The sequence below is a fragment of the Theobroma cacao genome, chromosome 4, assembly GCF_053813885.1.
Source record: "Theobroma cacao isolate CCN51 chromosome 4, ASM5381388v1, whole genome shotgun sequence".
NCBI classification, from domain to species: domain Eukaryota; kingdom Viridiplantae; phylum Streptophyta; class Magnoliopsida; order Malvales; family Malvaceae; genus Theobroma; species Theobroma cacao.
In genome coordinates, this window is record NC_142642.1 from 6,248,569 (window position 1) to 6,267,903 (window position 19,335).

Below are 19,335 nucleotides of genomic sequence, written 5' to 3' on the forward strand. Positions count from 1 at the left end.
CCCTCTTATCTCATTTGTATGCTTGGTTGCCTGAAGTGTTTCATTGCGTGCTTCTTGTCTTAACTTGACATGCTTAGTTGCTTTGAATTTTGGAGTGCTAGTCTTGTAGTTGATATTACTGCATTTGACTCAGTTGATGCAATGGCAGTACGTTTTGTTGATTCATTTGATGTAGTGGTAATTGGGTCTGCTCGTGAATGCCTTCTAATATGACTTCACAAGATGATGACACCATTAGTGACAACAACCTTAAATAGTATATGGTGAAATCTAGCTTTGGACAAGGGTTTGGTGAGTGCATATATAATTGATTTTCTATAGGAACATGTGAGTTGTCCTTGATTCACCTTTTCTTTGACAAAAAAGTAGTGTACTGCTAGATGATTCATTCTCGTGCGAAAAATTGGGTTTTTATAGGTATAAATGGCACTCGTATTATCATAGAAGAATTAATATTGGAGTATTGGGAATGATCACCTTGAGTTCTTGAAGTAAAATTTGTATCCATGTGATCTTTGAAACAATAGCTGCAATAGCTCTATATTTAGCCTTTCTTGAAAATTTAGCTAGTCTTTTGTTTCTTCAAGCAATAAGAGATGGGAGTGCCACCAAGATAGGTGATAGAAGCAGAAGTAGATGTTTTACCATTTGGATTTCCACCTAATCTAAAGTTTGAGAAGGTTTGTAAGCTTAGAGTAGATTATTTATGATGAAAAAAATGATAATGAAACAAAGCACCCTTAAAGTACCTCATGATCCTCTTTAGAGCTTAATGATGCATTGTTGTCAGTTTGTGCATAAATTGAGATAATTTGACAAAGCATATGTCAAATCTAGTGAGAGTGAGATGTGGAAAAAAAACCAACCAGCTTTCTCAATTCGTCTTCATTTGTAACGGTTCACCGCAGAGAAGAGCACCACAGTAGGAAAAAACCCAACAAAAGCAAAAACCAGGGCACACAATTGAGAGGCTCCTCTCCAAGCTTCTTTCCTTTAAATTACCCTGAAAATTAATCACTAGAAAGAACACCCTCATAACAACATAGACCTCAAAAGCTAAAGCAGACAAAAACCAGCTTCCAATCAAAACCCCTTAGTAATGAGCAAAACCCTTAAAACTCTAGGACGACAGAAACATCTGCATATAAAGAGCTTCCCAACAAAAATAGCTAACCAGCCAAACATTCCAGAGCAGTCAAAAAGAGAGATCATGTCAGTGCAGCACGTTATACAGATCAAACTCCCTACAAACCCCCTTCTTTGCAAGCTCATCAGCCAACTGATTTGCGCTCCTAAGAAAGTGTTTAATTTCCCATTTACTCACTCTCTTTTTCAACTTTTCAATTCTAAGAACATAGACTCTATGTTTCCAAGGAACTAGTTCCGGGACTATGATCCATTTGATAGCATTCATGGAATCGCTTTCCGCCAAAAGAATGTGTGTACCAGCCTACTTTGAAGCAACCAAGATAGTGAAAGCTTTCTTTATTGCTGGCATCTCAACAAAATTTGCATCCGCTTCACCAATAGACTTAGAGAAGGTAACCTTAACCTCTCCTTTTTCATTTCTCATAACCCCGCCCATGCCAGCTGCACCCTGTTAGGTATGACATGATCAAATTAAAAAAAAAAAGCAGAATAGAAAATTAAAATGTTGCATCTACCTTGGATCACCTTATTGTTTTTAATGCAAACAAAACATTATAAGAAATTCAATCCAAATTAATTACCTCACCAAATGATATCATAATCAAATGGTATCCTCTTGATGTTTAAAGCTCGTGTACACCCTAAAGTGTGTAGGAACCTGAGCTATTCAATCGCTTGACCTCTAGTGTTGCACACACAGCCACAATGGAATCTTCAACAAGATAGAAACTTCTAACCACACCTTTGTGTCAGCAAAGCGGACAACAAATTGTCCTTCTCTTCCTCTCTTAGTCTCTAGCCAAATCACACAAGAAACTCTTCCAAAAGGTTTTAATAAGGGATGGTGGCACTAGAGAGAGTTCTATCAGTTTCTAGTAAAACTAAAACTAATAATTAGAAGTGGTTAAAGAGATGACTTTATACCTAGGTTAATTAACTTGTTAAGTTTGCTAATAAGTCCTTGATCTTAGCACTTATTTAAACTATTTTATGATTTAATTTCATAGACAAAGATTGGTATTTAGCAATGCATCATAGCCACCTAATTGTTAGAAGAATCAAAATGTTCTTTGATAACCTATTAGTGTGTAATTTATCAGTGTAATTCATTCTTTCATCATATATCTCAGAGATGATAAGAGTTTGGTACAATGTCTTTTCTTATTGACCTCCATATTTGTTCTAGCAGTTAGATCATTAGTTTTATAGAGACTTATGAAACTTATTTCATAATCTCCCAATTACCTTGGCCAAGGATTTGATTATATTAATATCAACCAAGAATTAATGAGATATTTCCCCTTGAATCACTTGGGGTGATGATTTCTATCTAGACCACTCATTTGCCTACATATGCTTCATAATATACTTAAAAGCATCTTGATTTGGCACCCTTGATAGGACCTGTAGGGATGAAATCAAAGAATAGTACTCCACATATAAGACAACCTAGTGTCTCAAGTCTAAGGAGTATTTACATGACTAACACATGAAAAGTATTGCATAAACACTAAAGTGAGATACCAAATGCGCTTCTCATGTCGGGTCATGTTTAATGAACTTGCTTTCCCATGGCAAGCACCCACATACTAGTTCCAAGTATCTCTATACTTCAACTTATGAGAGTAGTTGCTAACTTCATAAGTAAAGAACATAACACGTGCTAATATTTGAGCATTATTGATCACAATATAATTCCTTTGCAAGGCATATATAGTTCTTTGGGCTTTATCTACATAAGTATAAATAATAATTAAATTACAAACTTATGGATAAGAAACTACCTTAATGTTGTTATAAATAACAAAATGTCATACATGAATATCTCGAATTGTGATTCGCATACAACCACAAATTGGCTTGTAGAACTCATACCAACAATCTCCCACTAGCACTAAAGCCAATTGCTTATGTATCTAATACCAATCTTGTCAACATGACTAATATGTTTTTGTTGGGATAGTGCTTAGTGAGAGGATTGACAACATTAGCCTCAGTGGCTATACGCTTTATGCTAAAGTCTCTTCTCCTAATAATCTCCTTGATCACATGGTAGTGTCGCAATACATGTTTGGATTCTTTTTGAGACCTTGGTTCCTTTGCTTACATAATAACTCCATTTCTATAACAATATAATGGTATTGGATCAATAATGCTAGGAACCACATCGAGTTGAATTATGAACTTTTTAATCCAAATAACCTCTTTTGTTGTTTTAAACGTAGAGATGTATTCGATCTCGATTATAGAATCTACAGTTGTCTCTTGTTTGAAACTCTTTTAACTGACTGCACCTCCATTGAATGTGAATACACATCCACTTTGGGACTTGCTATCACCCTTTTCAATTTGAAAGCTTGCACCCACATAACCCCAAACTTGGAGTTTGGCTCTTCCATAAACTAGAAATGCATATGTAGTTCTTGGTAAGTACTTCAGGATGTTTTTCACAACTATCTAGTGATGCTCACTAGGATTAGCATGGTGTATTCTTGTGACACTCAAAGCATAAGATATTTCTGGTCTAGTGCATAGCATTGCAAACATGATAGATTTTATTGTTGAAGCATATGGGATCTTATCCATGCAGAATTTCTCCTCCTAATTCTTCAAACACATGTCTTTGGAGAGATAGATGCCATGCGACATAAGCAAGTGCCCCCCCTGGACTTCATCATGCTAAACCTTTTTAGCACCTTGTCTATGTATGTGGATTAGGAGAGACCCAACAACCTTGTTTATAGATCTATCTCTATAGATCTTTATGGTTAGTTAAAATTCTATTACGCAAGTATACGTATCGAATAGATAGTATATAAGCAAGCTAAGTATCGATCCCATAGATAATTGATCTAAAATTTTACTAAGTACTAAAATTAGAACAATTTAATCTTATCCAAACAATCAAATTCAAATAACTAAATTAATTAATTAAAACTAATTAACCAAATTTATACTAAAAAGAAAAATCAAAGCAACAAGATAATTGGGTAAAAATCAAATCAAACAAGCTTAGGATTACAATATTCCTCACACTTCATCTAAATCTTACTTCTCTTCCTTAACTTATTTCAATGGGTTGAATTGCTAACTTAGAGTGCTAAATTATTTATAAGGGTCTCCCGACTCATCTTATACAAATATCTATTTTAACCAAAACACTATATCCCTATGTGATTTGAAATTAAAACAGACTCATTAAGTTTAAGCTCTAATCTGGCTACATATGGCCTTTAGGTATATCCCTATCCTATACGTAAATTAATTAATATGATCATATGCTATCCTAATTTTAGTCTACACTAAACTCCCTTTCCCAAGTTTGTTTAGGTTCCTAAATCAATTTAATTGGTGATCAAGAAATTAAAAGCATTAAGAACAAAATTGGAATAAACAATTCAAATCCCATTAAAGATAAGTAAGAAAGAGATTAAAAATTTATATTACCTGTGGTTCAATTGCAATCCTAGAAAATGAAACTTAGCTACTCATGATTGCAAAAACAAATAACATTGTATAAAATTCAACCATTGAGAGTAACAAGAAAAATAAAAGCCAAGGAAGAAAATAAAATAATATTTGCTGCCTTGATCTCCAAGTTTCAGCCTCAACTCCTAGTTTCTTGAATCTCCCAAAAAGTTTTCTCTTTAATGTTGTTAAACATATCCTATTTATACTAATAAACTTAACTTAAAGCTCCTTAAGTTGACCTAGGGTTTAATTGGTCTTAAAAGTGTAATGAGAGGCCCAAAAATCAATTGTCAATCTTTAAAAATATCCATTCTCTGTACAATATGTTCAGTCATTTTTCGACACTATTGTCTCTATCTTCGAGGCAGAACTAAGTAAAGTAATTTTCATGAAAGTTGTATTTCTGTCTCTTAGCTTTCTAATAGTCCAAGAATCACATCATTTGGAGTTCTGTATCTCGACTTATGGCTAAAATATTGAAGTATATGCAAGTAGACTTTCGGATTTTTCAACATCTCACTTTCCAAAATTAAGCACAATTTCTTTTAGTTCCTACAAAAAAATATAAAAACTAATAAATAATAACCAAATTAAAAAGAATAACATAAAATTAAAATAACTCACTTAAAAATAAACTAATTATAAAAATAACTAAAAATAAATAAATTATAATTGAAAATTGAGAACTTAGCTAATATTTAATAACGAAATTAGAATAAAATAATTCTATAAAATAGAATTATCACACCCCCAAACTTAAGATTTTGCTAGTCCTCGAGCAAAAGAAAATCACAAAAAGAAAACTGAACATAAAAAAAATCCTTGAACAAGAGATATAAGTTCTAAATCGTGATTTCCCAATTTTTTCTCAAAAATTTACTCAAATTCCAACTTAAGGTAACATGCAGTTAATCCTTAAATTCATGCATCAATTCAAGTGAAAAATTACTTTTCGAATGGACTTCCGTGTGTGTGTGAATGCTCTCTTACAAAGAATATCATGCAATTTGGATTAGTTTATGCCAAATTTAAGCATAGATTAGTAATAGGATCCCATAAGTTTGCTTTTCATCTCTCTCTTCACTAATGTAGATTAACACTTATTCAAGGATCAATAGGTCTTTATCAAGCTTGTAATGCAAGGCTAGGGTCAAGGTATGATAAAAGATATATTTAGGCTCAAATTCACCCTAAGCACTTAATCAATCTAGGACATATAAAGAGCTCAATTTTTTTTTTAATAGCACTCCCAAACTTGAAGTAAACTTTCCTTTGTACAACACACTATATTTCTTTTCTTTTCTTTTCCCTTTTTTTTCAACCCCTAAACTTATTTTTGACAAATATAAACTAGGGGTAATTTTGCTAACAACCATCACTTTTTTTTCACCTTTCTCTCTCAATTTATCTTTAAGCTCAAACCATTCCTTAAAAAGATTAAAATACTTAGAGGGTGAAAGGTTCAAATTGCTAGATTTAAATAGATAGGCTAAGGCTAACATAATTGTGTAATTACAAAGAAAAGGTAAATTAGGCTAAAAAAGGATGACTAAGGATAAATATAACAAGGTAGGCTCAAAAAGGCTGAAACGATTCAAAGATGGCCTAAATCACTTCCTATTTTAAGTGTTATCTAAGATTTCGCCTCGAGAGAGAATCAAACAAATTCTAGAATTCTTGACTTCACTATACTTGTTCATCAACATAAAATTTCTCTAAATCACACAAAAATTCTAAGTAAAAGAGTATAGTGCTCAAATTATTAGAAGTCACATTCTAAAATAAAGTCAACACAAGAATATCACATAAAATTATATCATAACTATATGCTTCCCAAAAGCTAAGAATCAAAAGATAATTAAAATATCAGCCTAGGATTGGGACAATCATAAATGAGGTGCAGCTATCTCAATTTTTTTTTGAAACACAATAAAACATGCAACACATAAATAAATATGCAAGACATATCTTAAAATAAAACTAACTAAAAAAAAATTAACTAACAAAATTCTAAACCACTCCCCCAAACTTGGAATAAACATTGTCCTCAATGTGATAAAAGAAAATAAAAGAAAAAGGACAAGAATACTCCCCTAACTCTGAATTTGTAGTCTACATGTCCTTCGCATCGTCACCTCATTTATGTGAAGTTTTGGTTGCTGCAACTTGTTAGTCTCAATTAAATGTACTAGAGGGGGGTGAATAGCATAATTTGGCTCTTTGAAAAATTCACTCTAAGTGTAGACAAATGCAAGATAAAAGAGAGAATGAAAATAAAACAAAAACAGAGTAAATAAGACAGTAGAATTTAGAGTGGTTCGGTCCAAGACCTACATCCACTACCTTAATTATCTAACTAAGGATTTTCCAACCAATCCACTAAGAACCGGTGAAATTCACAAGCTTTCACCAAGCTTAACAATGGCTTTTACCAGGCTTAGCCAAAACCTTTCACAATAGTTTTTTCCGAGCTCAACTATAACCCAACACCTAACTTTTCAAGGCTAAGTTAGAACCTTAATACAAACAAGCAATCCTAGCTTGATTAAACCCCTTAGAGTGACCCTTTCACTCTAAGAACATAAAGAGAAATGAAAAAGAAGTGTACCTATGATCACAATGTTCATCTAAGTGGTACAAGTTGAAGTGCAAAATACAATTACAAGGATGGGCATTGAGTATAGTGAAGTGCAGCAGGTGTTCTCTAATTTTTCAACTCTTTTTGTGTTCTTGGAAGCCTTCTCTATACATTTCTAGCCGTTGAAACCCTCTTTTATACTTGGAGAAACAACTTTGATGGCAGTTTGACAGTTTTTTAGCCGTTGGAAACAGTTGGGAGTTGGTTCTAGCCGTTAATATGTCTTTTAGTGCAGAATTCAAACTTGCAGGCAGAATGCTCTTAGTCGACTAACTGATATCTTAGTCGACTAAGTCGTCTCTGTCTTCTGTTCCTAGTTTCTGGCAGTTCTAGCAGTGTACACTTAGTCGACTAACTCATTTCTTGGTCGACTAAGTTGGTTCTGTTTCTCAACACTCTTCTACCCGTCAACTTTTGATTTAAATCTTAGCTAACTAACTCTTCATTAATCGACTAAGAGGCTTTTGTCTTGTTGATTAATTGTGGCTTCCTTATTTCTATGCTTTTTGATATGTGCATTTTAATGATTGATTATTTATTTGCATATAAATTTTGTCCTGCACACTCAAGTAGAAATATTAGACACAAATGAAATGAGAATGTTTTATTATCATCAAAAACTAATGAAACCACTGCCGTTTCAGGTTGGTCACTAAATCACTGCCAATATCTGTCGCTAAGCATGTCATGAATTTCCTTGTAAGGCAAAATGGGGATATCTATCCCTCATTCGGGAATTGGTACTTTGTTGATCAAGGACGTGTGATATCGCGCAGAGGCTTCGACAGAGATGAACTTTGATCTATCAAAAGCACCACTAGAGCTTGGTTTGGATCGTTTTGGTGCCATTCCTATAAAAGAAATTTAATTTTCAAAACAAATCCAGAGGAAAAATATGCAAATAGTATTATGTGAACAAGCATGAAACATGAAAGATCTACAAGTGCGAATTTAATTAGTTCCTGTCCAATTCAACAATCCAAATTCAAGATTTCCACTGACAATCTCACTTCTTAAGATGCAACATAAATTCTTTATGCCTCACAACATTAAGATAGCCTTCTCATATTCATAATTGTCACAATGCCACAGTCTAATTATAAAATGAAAAATATAAAGAATTCTATGACAATGTACTCATCCAAAATTATCAAATATGGCATGTGTTGCACCAACAATTCTAAAATTTATTTCTACTTGCTAAACCAAACATCAAAAATTAAACAAACCCATCATTTACCCACATCAACGAAGCATTTATCAATTATATTGGCAGCAACTAAAAAAAAAAATCCATGAATCCATTAGATAGGGAACAAGAAGTAAGCAGTAATCATAAAAATTTTCTACACTCTAAGCATAAATCATGAGGAAGTAGAAAAACCCATTAACAAACATGCACAAGGGACTCCTTCAATGTGAAAAAAAAAAATTTAAATTTACTATTAACAGCATCCTCATCCTCTCTCTACACAAAACAATTGAAAACTAAATATTTGAAGAAGGGAAGGATGAGTGCTTACCTTAAGGGTGCAACGAGTGCAGAATTGTAAGTGAAAATAGAAAACAAATCCAAGTAGAAATAAAATGCAAAAATTTTGAGTGCAAAAGAAAGAAAAAGGCAGTAGAGTTGAAAAGGAATGAGGAATGGGGGAAGGTGTTTGGTAGCAAGAGAAGAAGAAAGTGAAAGAAGAAGAAGAAAAAAAATAAGAGGGTTTTTAAAGGGTTAGGGCTGGGCCCTGCCCCAAGTGAGGGCTGCGACGCTCAACAGTAACGCTCGAAGCATTACGCTTCAAGTTTGAGCGCCACGGCTCTGAGGGTTGAGCGCTGCGACGCTCAACCATTCTGTTTTTTTCTCCCTTGTTCAATGCCACTACTCTCACTTTGAGGGCCAACAATGCTGCAACATTTTGTTTCAGCCATGTTTCTTGCATATTTCAGGGTTGCGACTCTCAATTTGAGGGCCACGACTCTGACTCTTATTTTTTTTGAATTTTTTTTTCTTTTTTTATTTTTTATTTGTTATTTTTTTTTGAATTTTTTTCTTTTTTTAAAACAATTACTTGCAAAAAGAACATAAAAAAAATTAGATGAAAAGAAATACATAAAAATGCATGAAATAAAATAATGATGAAAATAAATAAAGTTAAAAAGCTTGGGTTGCCTCTTAAGAAGCGCTTCATTTATAGTCTTCGGCTGGGCTAACTTGGACTCTAGGCTGTGTCAAGCAAGTGAATTGAGGACTTTTGACAATTTGCCTCCCCAATAATGCTTCAATCTTTGTCCATTGACTTTAAATTTTCGACCATCTGTTCCCCTAACTTCGATTTCTCCATGTGGAAATACGTTATTGACAATGAAAGAACTAGACTACCTTGATTTGAGCTTTCTTGGAAATAATTTCAAGCGAGAATTATGGAGCAACACTGCTTGTCCTGGCTCAAAGCTTCTTTCCAATATCTTTTTATCATGCCATTGCTTTGTTTTCTCTTTATAGAGTTTGGCATTCTTATAAGTTTGAAGGCGAAATTCATCAAGTTCATTTAATTGTAATAACCTTTGCTCACTTGCTGCTTGTAAATCAAAATTTAACTTCTTCACGGCCCAATAAGCATTATGTTCAAGTTCCACCGGTAAGTGACAAGCTTTGCCAAATATCAACTTATATGGAGACATACCAATTGGGGTCTTGTAAGCAGTCCGAAATGCCCATAGTGCATCATCCAATCTTTTTGCTCAATCTTTTCTTGTGGGACACACTGTTTTCTCCAAAATCCTCTTGATTTCTCTATTTGATACTTCCGCTTGGCCACTAGTTTGAGGATGGTACGCAGTTGCAACCTTGTGTTTAACTCCATATTTTGCCAAAAGTGCATCAAAATACTTGTTGCAAAAGTGACTCCCCTCATCACTAATAATTGCCTTTGGAGTGCCAAATCAAGTGAAAATATTCTTCTTAATGAAATTCATTACCACCTTTGAATCATTATGAGGAAAGGCTACCGCTTCGACCCACTTTGAGACATAATCAACAGCAAGCAAAATGTATTTGTTGTTGTATGAAGATATGAATGGACCCATGAAGTCAATACCCTTATACATAAAAAATTTCTATCTCCATGATGTTGTTGAGAGGCATCTCATGTCGCCTTGATATATTTCCCACTCTTTGGCACCTGTCACAATGCAAAATAAAATTGTAAGCGTCTTTAAATAAAGTAGGCCAATACAAACCTGATTGGAGGACTTTAGCTGTAGTCCTTGTGCCTCCAAAATGTCCTCCATAATTTGAAGAATGGAAATGATGAAGCACACTTTGAATTTTTTCTTCTGGGACACATTTTCTAAATATATGGTCTTTACACTGCTTGAACAAGTAAGGCTCATCCCAAAAATAAAATTTAACATAATGCAAAAATTTCTTCTTTTGATGAAAATTTAAATCAGGGGGAATAATATTGCTTACCAGATAATTCACGAGGTCAACATACCAAGGAAGTGATTTCTTACCAACTTGAAAGATTTGTTCATCAGGAAAAGTCTCCTTGATTAAGGTTGAATCTTTACCTTGATCTTCAATCTCTAATCTTGAGAGGTGATTTGCCACTTGATTTTTTGTTCCTTCTCTGTCATGAATCTCTATATCAAACTCTTGTAGCAAGAGAATCCACCTTGTCAATCTTGGTTTAACATCCTTCTTAGCAATCAAATATTTGATAGCTGAATGGTCAGTGTACACTATCACCTTTGTCCCCATGAGATAGGAGCGAAATTTGTCAAAATCAAACACTACAGCCAATAGCTCTTTTTCTGTTGTGGTACAATTTTTCTAGGCCTCATTCAAAGTCTTGTTAGCATAATAGATGGAATGGAAGATTTTATTCTTCCTTTGTCCCAAAACAACTCCCACCGCATAATCACTCGCATCACACATTAGTTCAAAAGGAAGAGTCCAATCAGGACTAATTATGATAGGAGTAGATATTAATCTTTTCTTCAATTCATCAAACTTAAATGGCACATCTTTTTCCAATAAATTGCAAAGTGGTTTAGAAATTTTTGAAAAGTCTTTAATGAATCTTCTATAAAAACCAGCATGACCAAGAAAACTTCTAAAACCTTTGACATTTATTGGAGGTGGTAATTTCTCAATTGCTTCAATTTTTGCTTTATCTACCTCAATGCCACTACTGGAGATCTTGTGCCCATGAACAATACCTTCTCGCACCATGAAGTGACATTTCTCCCAATTGAGCACCAAATTTGTTTTTTCACATCTCTTGAGTACCCTCGCAAGATTTAAGAGATAATCATCAAAATTATTTCCAAAGACAGAAAAATCATCCATAAATACCTCCAAACATTTTTCCACCATATCTGTGAATATGGCCATCATACATCTCTAAAAGGTGGCAAGTGCATTACATAATCCAAATGGAATTCTTCTAAAAGCAAAGGTGCCATAAGGACATGTAAATGTAGTATTTTCTTGATCTTCAAGAGCAATAACAATTTGGTTAGAACCAGAATAACCATCTAGAAAGCAATAATATTCCTTACCAACCAAGCGATCCAACATTTGGTCAATGAATAGAAAAGGGAAGTGATATTTCCTGGTAGCTTTGTTGAGCTTGCGGTAGTCCATGCACATTCTCTATCCAGTCACAGTTCTTGTTGGAATGAGCTCATTATTGTCATTGGCCACCACAATCATTACTCCTTTCTTAGGAACACTTTGAACTGGACTTACCCATGAGCTATCAAAGATAGGGTAAATTATTCCAACATCCAACCACTTGATGATTTCCTTCTTGACCACTTCTTTCATGATGGGATTCAATCTTCTTTGTTGTTCAATTGTGGCTTTGTGATTTTCCTCAAGGAGAATTTTATGCATGCAAACAGAAGGGTTAATTCCCTTAATATCAGCTATGGTCCACCCTATTGCTTTCTTGAATTCTCTAAGTGTCCTCAATAACTTCTCCTCTTGCATGTTAGTAAGAGCAGCAGAAATAATAACTAGAAGAGTAGAAGATTTGCCAAGAAAAGCATAACTTAAGTGTGCAGGCAGAGGTTTGCATTCCAAAGTAAGTGGTTTCTCAATGGAGGGCTTAGAAGCTAGCATCAAAGAAGCTGAAACATCTAAAGACTCAAACTGATGATTAGTTTTAAGTCTAGAGTGAGCATTCAACAAATTTAAATATTCAATAAATTCATCATCATCCCTGTCAGAGTTAGCAACTAAACATGCTTCAAGAGGATCATTAGGATTTCTTCTAAGAAAACATTATGTGTAAAGTTATTTACCACACTCACAAAAAAGCAGTCTTCAGATGTCACAGGCAATTTTAAAGTTTTGAAAATATTAAATGTTACCTGTTGGTCTTGAACTCTCAAAGTGAGCTCACCTTTTTCAACATCAATCAAAGCTCTAGTAGTCGCTAAGAATGGCCTCCCAAGGATGATTGGAATTTACCTATCTTCTTCCATGTCAAGAATTATAAAATCAACTGGAAAAATAAATTTATCTACCTTGACAAGAACATCTTCAATAATTCCCCTTGGGTACACATAAGAACGATCAGCCAATTGCAAAGTAACAGAATTAAGTTTGCATTCCCCAAAACCAAGTTTCTCAAAAATTGACCAAGGCATTAAATTGATACTTGCACCTAAATCGCTCAAAGCTTTTGCAAAAAATAAATTACCAATAGTGCCAGGGATTGTAAAACTACTTGGATCTTTGAGTTTTGGTGGCAGTTTATTTTGGAGAATTACACTACACTCTTCTATAAGGGAGACAGTTTCAAACTCACCTAGCTTTCTCTTTTTGGAGAGGATGTCCTTCAAGAACTTGATATAACTGGGCATTTGTTCCAAAGCTTCAGCAAAAGGAATATTTATGTGTAATTTCTTAAAGACATTGAGGAACTTTTGAAATTGCTTTTCAAGCTTTTGCTTTTGGAGCCTTTGGGGAAAAGGTGGTGGAGGATGGATGACTTGAGAAGTTTCTTGATTTTCAACCTGTCAATCTTCTTTCTATTCAACTTCACTCTCTTTCTCACACATTCCTTCCTTATCAACATGTAAATTCTGAAGTTCAACTACTTTTTCATTCACCCTTTCAATCTCTTTTCCACTCCTTAAAGTGATTGTTTGGCATTGTTCCTTACCTTTAGGATTGATTTATGTGTCACTGGGTAAGGAACCTTAAGGTCTATTGTTGATGGAATTTGCAAGCTATCCCATTTGGGTCTCAAGATTTCTCAAGGAGGCTCATTGACTTTGAATTAAAGTATCAGTCTTGGACATATATTGTAAGAGAAGTTCTTTCAATTGGGACTTCTTTTCAGGAATTTGTGGTCTAGCTTGTTGTTGAAAACTAGAAGGCATGATGGGTTTTGGATTAGAAGGCCCTGCATTGTTGTTCCATGAAAAGTTGGGGTGGGTTCTCCAACCAGGATTATAAATATTGGAGTATGGGTTATTCTGCTGTCTATTGAAGTTCCCCACAAACTGGACTGATTCAGAATTGTATGAACATTGATCATTTGAATGGCCATCTCCACACATCTCATAAACTACAAATGAATTTTGAACTGCATGAACTCCTAGTGTGTCAAACTTCTTGGACAGTGCAGCCACTTACGTAGCTACTTGAGCAGTTAAGTTGCCAATTACCTCAATTTCATAAGCTCTAACAACTTTTCTCAAACTTGATCTTTTTGAAGGCCATTGATAATTATTTGAAGCCATCTCTTCCAACAAATTATAAGCATCTGCAGCATTCTTACTCATTAATGCCCCACCAGCAGCAGCATCAATTATGGTTTTTATTGACCCAACCAGCCCATTGTAGAATGTCTGAACTTGCAACCAATTAGGAATCCTATGATGTGGACATCTTCTCAGTAGTTATTTAAACCTCTCCCAAGCTTTATACAAGGACTCACCATCAAATTGTGTGAATGAGGTGATAGCATTACTCATCTTTACAGTCGTGGTAGGCGAAAAAAATTTTGCTAAAAACTTTTGTGCCAAGTCTTCCCATGTAGTGATAGACCCACTGGGCAGTGAATTAAGCCAGCTTTTTGCTTTATCTCTAAGAGAAAATGGAAACAATCTCAATCTAATAGCATCATCAGTTACTCCATTGTATTTAAAGTTATCGCAAATCTCTAGGAAATTTACCAAATTAGAATTAAGATCATCAGTAGCTAACCCACCATACTAGACTAAAGACTGAATCATCTGAATGTAAGCTGGTTTAATTTCAAAATTATTTTCATTGATGGAAGATCTCCTAATGCTTTGGTGCAACCTTGTAAAAGAGGAACAACATAATCTCGCAGTGCTCTATTTGCTTCGAAAACCAGATTAATGGTATTATTGCCATTGTTATTGTTATCCTCAGCCATTGTTTGACTTAAAGCTGCAACTTGTAAATTCTCCCTTTGACGTCTTCTGAAAGTTATTTCTATCTCAAGATCAAAAGGAACAAGATTCAAGTTGTTTCTTCTTTGCATACAATGACTAAAGATATCTGCAAACAAACAAAATCTAATATTAAAACAAGAAAAATAAAATTTGAAGTAAGACTAAATTGCTTGGTATTAGTATTAATGAAAATTCTAGAAATAACTCCTCGGCAACGACACCAAAAACTTGTCAATTAAAATTCTACTACGCAAGTATATGTATCGAATAGATAGTATATAAGCAAGTAGAGTATCGATCCCACATAGAATTGATCTAAAATTTTACTAAGTACTAAAATTAGAATAATTTAATCTTATCTAAACAATCAAATTCAAATAACTAAATTAATTAAGTAAAACTAATTAACCAAAATTTATACTAAAAAGAAAAATCAAAGCAACAAGATAATTGAGTAAAAATCAAATCAAACAAGCCTAAGATTACAATATCCCTCACACTTCATCTAAATCTTACCTCTCTTCCTTAACTTATTTCAATGGGTTGAATTGTTAACCTAGAGTCCTAAATTATTTATAAGGGTTTCCCGACTCATTTTATAAAAATATATATTTTAACCAAAACAATATATCCCTATGTTATTTAAAATTAAAATAGACTCATTAAGTTCAAGCTCTAATCTGGCTACATATGGCCTATAGGTATATTTCTATCCTATACGTAAATCAATTAATAAGATCATATGCTATCCCAATTTTAGTTTACACTAAACTCCCTTTTCCAAGTTTGTGTAGGTTCTTAAGTCAATTTAATTGGTGATCTGGCAATTAAAAGCATTATGAACAAATTAGAATAAACAATTCAAATTCCATTAAAGATAAGTAAGAAAGAGATTAAAAATTTAGATTACATGTGAGTTCAATTGCAATCCTAGAAAAAGAAATTTTCGCTACTCATGATTGCAAAAACAAATAACATTGTATAAAATAGAACCATTAAGAGTAACCAGAAAACTAAAAGCCAAGGAAGAAAACAAAACAATATTTGCTGCCTTGATCTTCAAGTTTCAGCCTCAACTCCTAGCTTCTTGAATCTTCCAAAAAGTTTTCTCTCTATGTTGTTAAATATATCTTATTTATACTAATAAACTTAACCTAAAGCTCCTTAAGCTGACCTAGGGTTTAATTAGGCTTAAAAGTGTAATAAGAGGGCCAAAAATCAATTGTCAATCTTTACAAATTTTCATTCCCGGCATAGTATGTCTAGCCATTTTCCAACATGATTTTCTCTATCTTCTAAGTAGATTTGGGTAAAGTGATCTTCATAAAAGTTGTAGCTCTATCTCTTAGCTTTCCAATGGTCTAAGAATCACATCATTTGGAGTTTTGTAGCTCGAGTTATAGCCAAAATATTGAAGCATATGTAAGCAAACTTTCGGGTCTTTAAACATCTCACTTTCCAAAATTAAGCCCAATTTCTTTTAGTTCTTATAAAAAATATAAAAACTAATAAATAATAACCAAATTAAAAAGAATAACATAAAATTAAATAACTCACTTAAATATAAACTAATTATAAAAACAACTAAAAATAAATAAATTATAATTAAAAATTAAGGACTTAGCTAATATTTAATAACAAAATTGGAATAAAATAATTCTATAAAATAGAATTACTAGATATATACTTAAGTGCTAGCGTAGCATAAGTAGGTCTTACGGACTAAGGTAAATGGTGCTTTTGTGACTAGTGTTGACATGTTTAGGTTTGAACATGTTGCTTTAAGACCTGGTAACCATAAGATGTGTTCTTTTAGGTCAAAGGAGAACATGTACTATGTTTGAGGTAGTATTAAAAATAAATGTAGTATTGAGAATAGAGTTTGGTACTTGAAATGGAGCAGAAGTCACACAAGCATTCCACTCGCACAAAGGAAAGACTAGTTGTAATGATCTAATCGTGAGCCATTGCTAAAGTGAGGACCAAGAAGATATGACTCTTTGATCCAAGCAAGCCTTACTCGATGAGCACACCTATACACAGTTTCATCGCAAGAATACCTAAATGTTTGCTGACATTAACAATAAAATGCATAGATGTACTTTCATACAACAACAACACTGTTGTTGATTTCTCACGCAAGTGCACGTATCATTAATAAGTAAAATAATGATAAAGAAGAGTGTCGATCCCACAGAAAATTGTTTTAATTCCTACTATTAACTACTAAAATTAACACACCATAATTTAATCCAAATAATTAAATTTATCAAAAAGAAAAATTAAAACTAATAAACTGAAACTAAAATTAAATAGTAAATAAAACTCATTTAACTACCAGACCTAAGATTATAATATCCTTCCATACTTCATCTGATTATTATCTCTCTCTTTTAACTCAATTTAATGAATTAAATTGCTAACCTAGAGTCCTAAATTATTTACAAGTCTCTGTTGAATTTCTCATAAAAGTACCTCCCCTAATTAATTTACTATATGTCTATGCAAATTAAATTGAAGAAAAATTCATTAAGTTTGTACTCTAATTTTGGCTATGTATGGCTTATAGGTGTATGTCTACCTTATATGCAAATCAAACCACCTAATCAACTAAGTGCATTCGATCATACGCTATTCTATTCAAGGTCTTCCTAAATTTCCTTCGTCAAGGTTTAACCTAGGTTTTCAATTCAATCTAGTTGGTGATCAGACAATTAAAAGCATTAAGAAAAGAACAAAATAAACAACTTAAATCTATCAAACATAAGTAAAATAGAGATAAATAAATCAGACTACATAATGAGTTTAATCATAACCTTAGATTAACAATTTAGTTCCCCATCAAGTCACACATCATCATTGAATTAAGTTTAAACAATAAAAACAAACAAAGAAAATAAAAGAATAATAAAAGAGAATAAACTCAAGAATTATAATCTTGATCTTCCAAGTCTTCTTAAATCCTTCAAAATCTTCTCAGCTTCAATAACTTTGCGGCTTGACTCTCAGCTTTCAATTTGGTGTTTTATTCTCTCTCTTTTTTTTAAGTCCTCAAAAAGGTTGTTTTTATAGGCTTTGAAGTTAAGCCAAGTTGGGTAGAGAAAGAAATCAATTTCAGCTAGAATTTCCTCACCAGACTATGTGAGTCTTAGCCTTACCCAATTAATTGACAAAAATCGTAATTGTTCTAGGACTACTACAATGTGTCAACTTCGACAAGCTTTTTTGACCATTTTACAAGCCGAATTAGGTGAAGTGGTAAACATGAAAGTTGTAGATGTTTCTCTCATCTTTCCAATGGTCTAAGAATTGCTTTATTTGGAGCGTTGTAGAAAAAGTTATGGTCAAAATACCAAAATATGTGTAGTGAAAGTTTACACCTTGAAATTGCTCTCCTTCTTTCATTAAAATTCTTCTTTCATTAAACCTACAAAAGCACAAATAAATCAATAACAACTTATTTTAACCATATTAATACCAAATTAAGCATAAAATTAACCATGATTAGATTGACCTACCTAAAATAACTAATTTAAAATAATTAAATAAAACCTACTAATTTCTATGCATTACTACAAGAACTAAGTTAAATTATTATTAAAATTAAGCTCAAATAACTCTATATCATAAAGTTATCAAACACCAAGCCCATGTCATCTCTTACATATATCAAGTTGCAACATTATCTATTTTGCACAACTCGTGTGCTTATGTGTGTGTGTTTATATATATATATATATATGTATGTATATATATATATATGTATGTATATATATATATATATGTATGTATATATATATATATGTATGTATGTATATATATATGTATGTATGTATATATATATATGTATGTATGTATATACAAATGGGCACTAGAGTATGTTGCCATTCTTGAATACAAAATAAGGGTGCAAGCTAACACTTGTAGTTACATGACCAAAATAAACTCATCAACGTAACATAATGTAACACAAATAAGCTCCATAGTCGACCGTTAGGCATACCTATCGACTGCCTTTTTTCACAAGCTCATTTATCAAACCTCATTGCATCATAAAGGAATGATCGCAATCCAAATCCATAATTAGCTTAATTGAGCACTATTCCAAGATTCAATCTAAGTGTTCATTTACATGGAACTACTAAATAAACAAGGTTCAAGCCAAAGGTCTTTTAACCAATAGAGTAGTGTCATAAACCCCATTACTTAGGGCATCACGCATGTGTCTCACTCCCCACACATGTGTAGCGCCAAGCCTTGCTAGATAGATAATAAAAATGTGTCTCATGTAATACGCATGTCTAGCGCCAAGTCTTACTAGATAGGTGTCAAGCATATGTCTCACGCAGTACACATGTTTAGCATTAAGCCTTGTTAGATAGACATCAAGCATGTATCTTACTCATTGCACATGTCTAGCACCAAGCCTTGCTATATAGGCATCCCAAGCACGTGTCTTACTCACTGCACGTGTCTGATTATATATATATATATATATATATATATGTATAAATATACGTACTACATGGTATTTGGAATTGCATAAGGTACAAGCCTTTTTAAAGATTTCTTAGTGAAAATGATGATTTTTATGGAAATAATATGTGAGCCATATGGTGGCTGCGGTTAAACTATCATTG

At 33.1% G+C, this 19,335-nt stretch overlaps 1 non-coding gene and 1 pseudogene across 1 annotated transcript; one reads left to right on the forward strand and one right to left on the reverse strand.

Annotated features, from left to right (window-relative positions):
* Positions 1 to 8,976: 8,976 nt before the first annotated feature.
* LOC148763098 (uncharacterized) lies at positions 8,977 to 13,831 on the reverse strand (annotated as a pseudogene).
* A 313-nt stretch (positions 13,832 to 14,144) lies between these two features.
* On the forward strand, positions 14,145 to 14,251 carry LOC148763099 (small nucleolar RNA R71). Its single transcript, XR_016026053.1, has one exon. It is a non-coding gene; the product is annotated as a small nucleolar RNA R71 (small nucleolar RNA).
* The last annotated feature ends 5,084 nt before the right edge of the window (positions 14,252 to 19,335 follow it).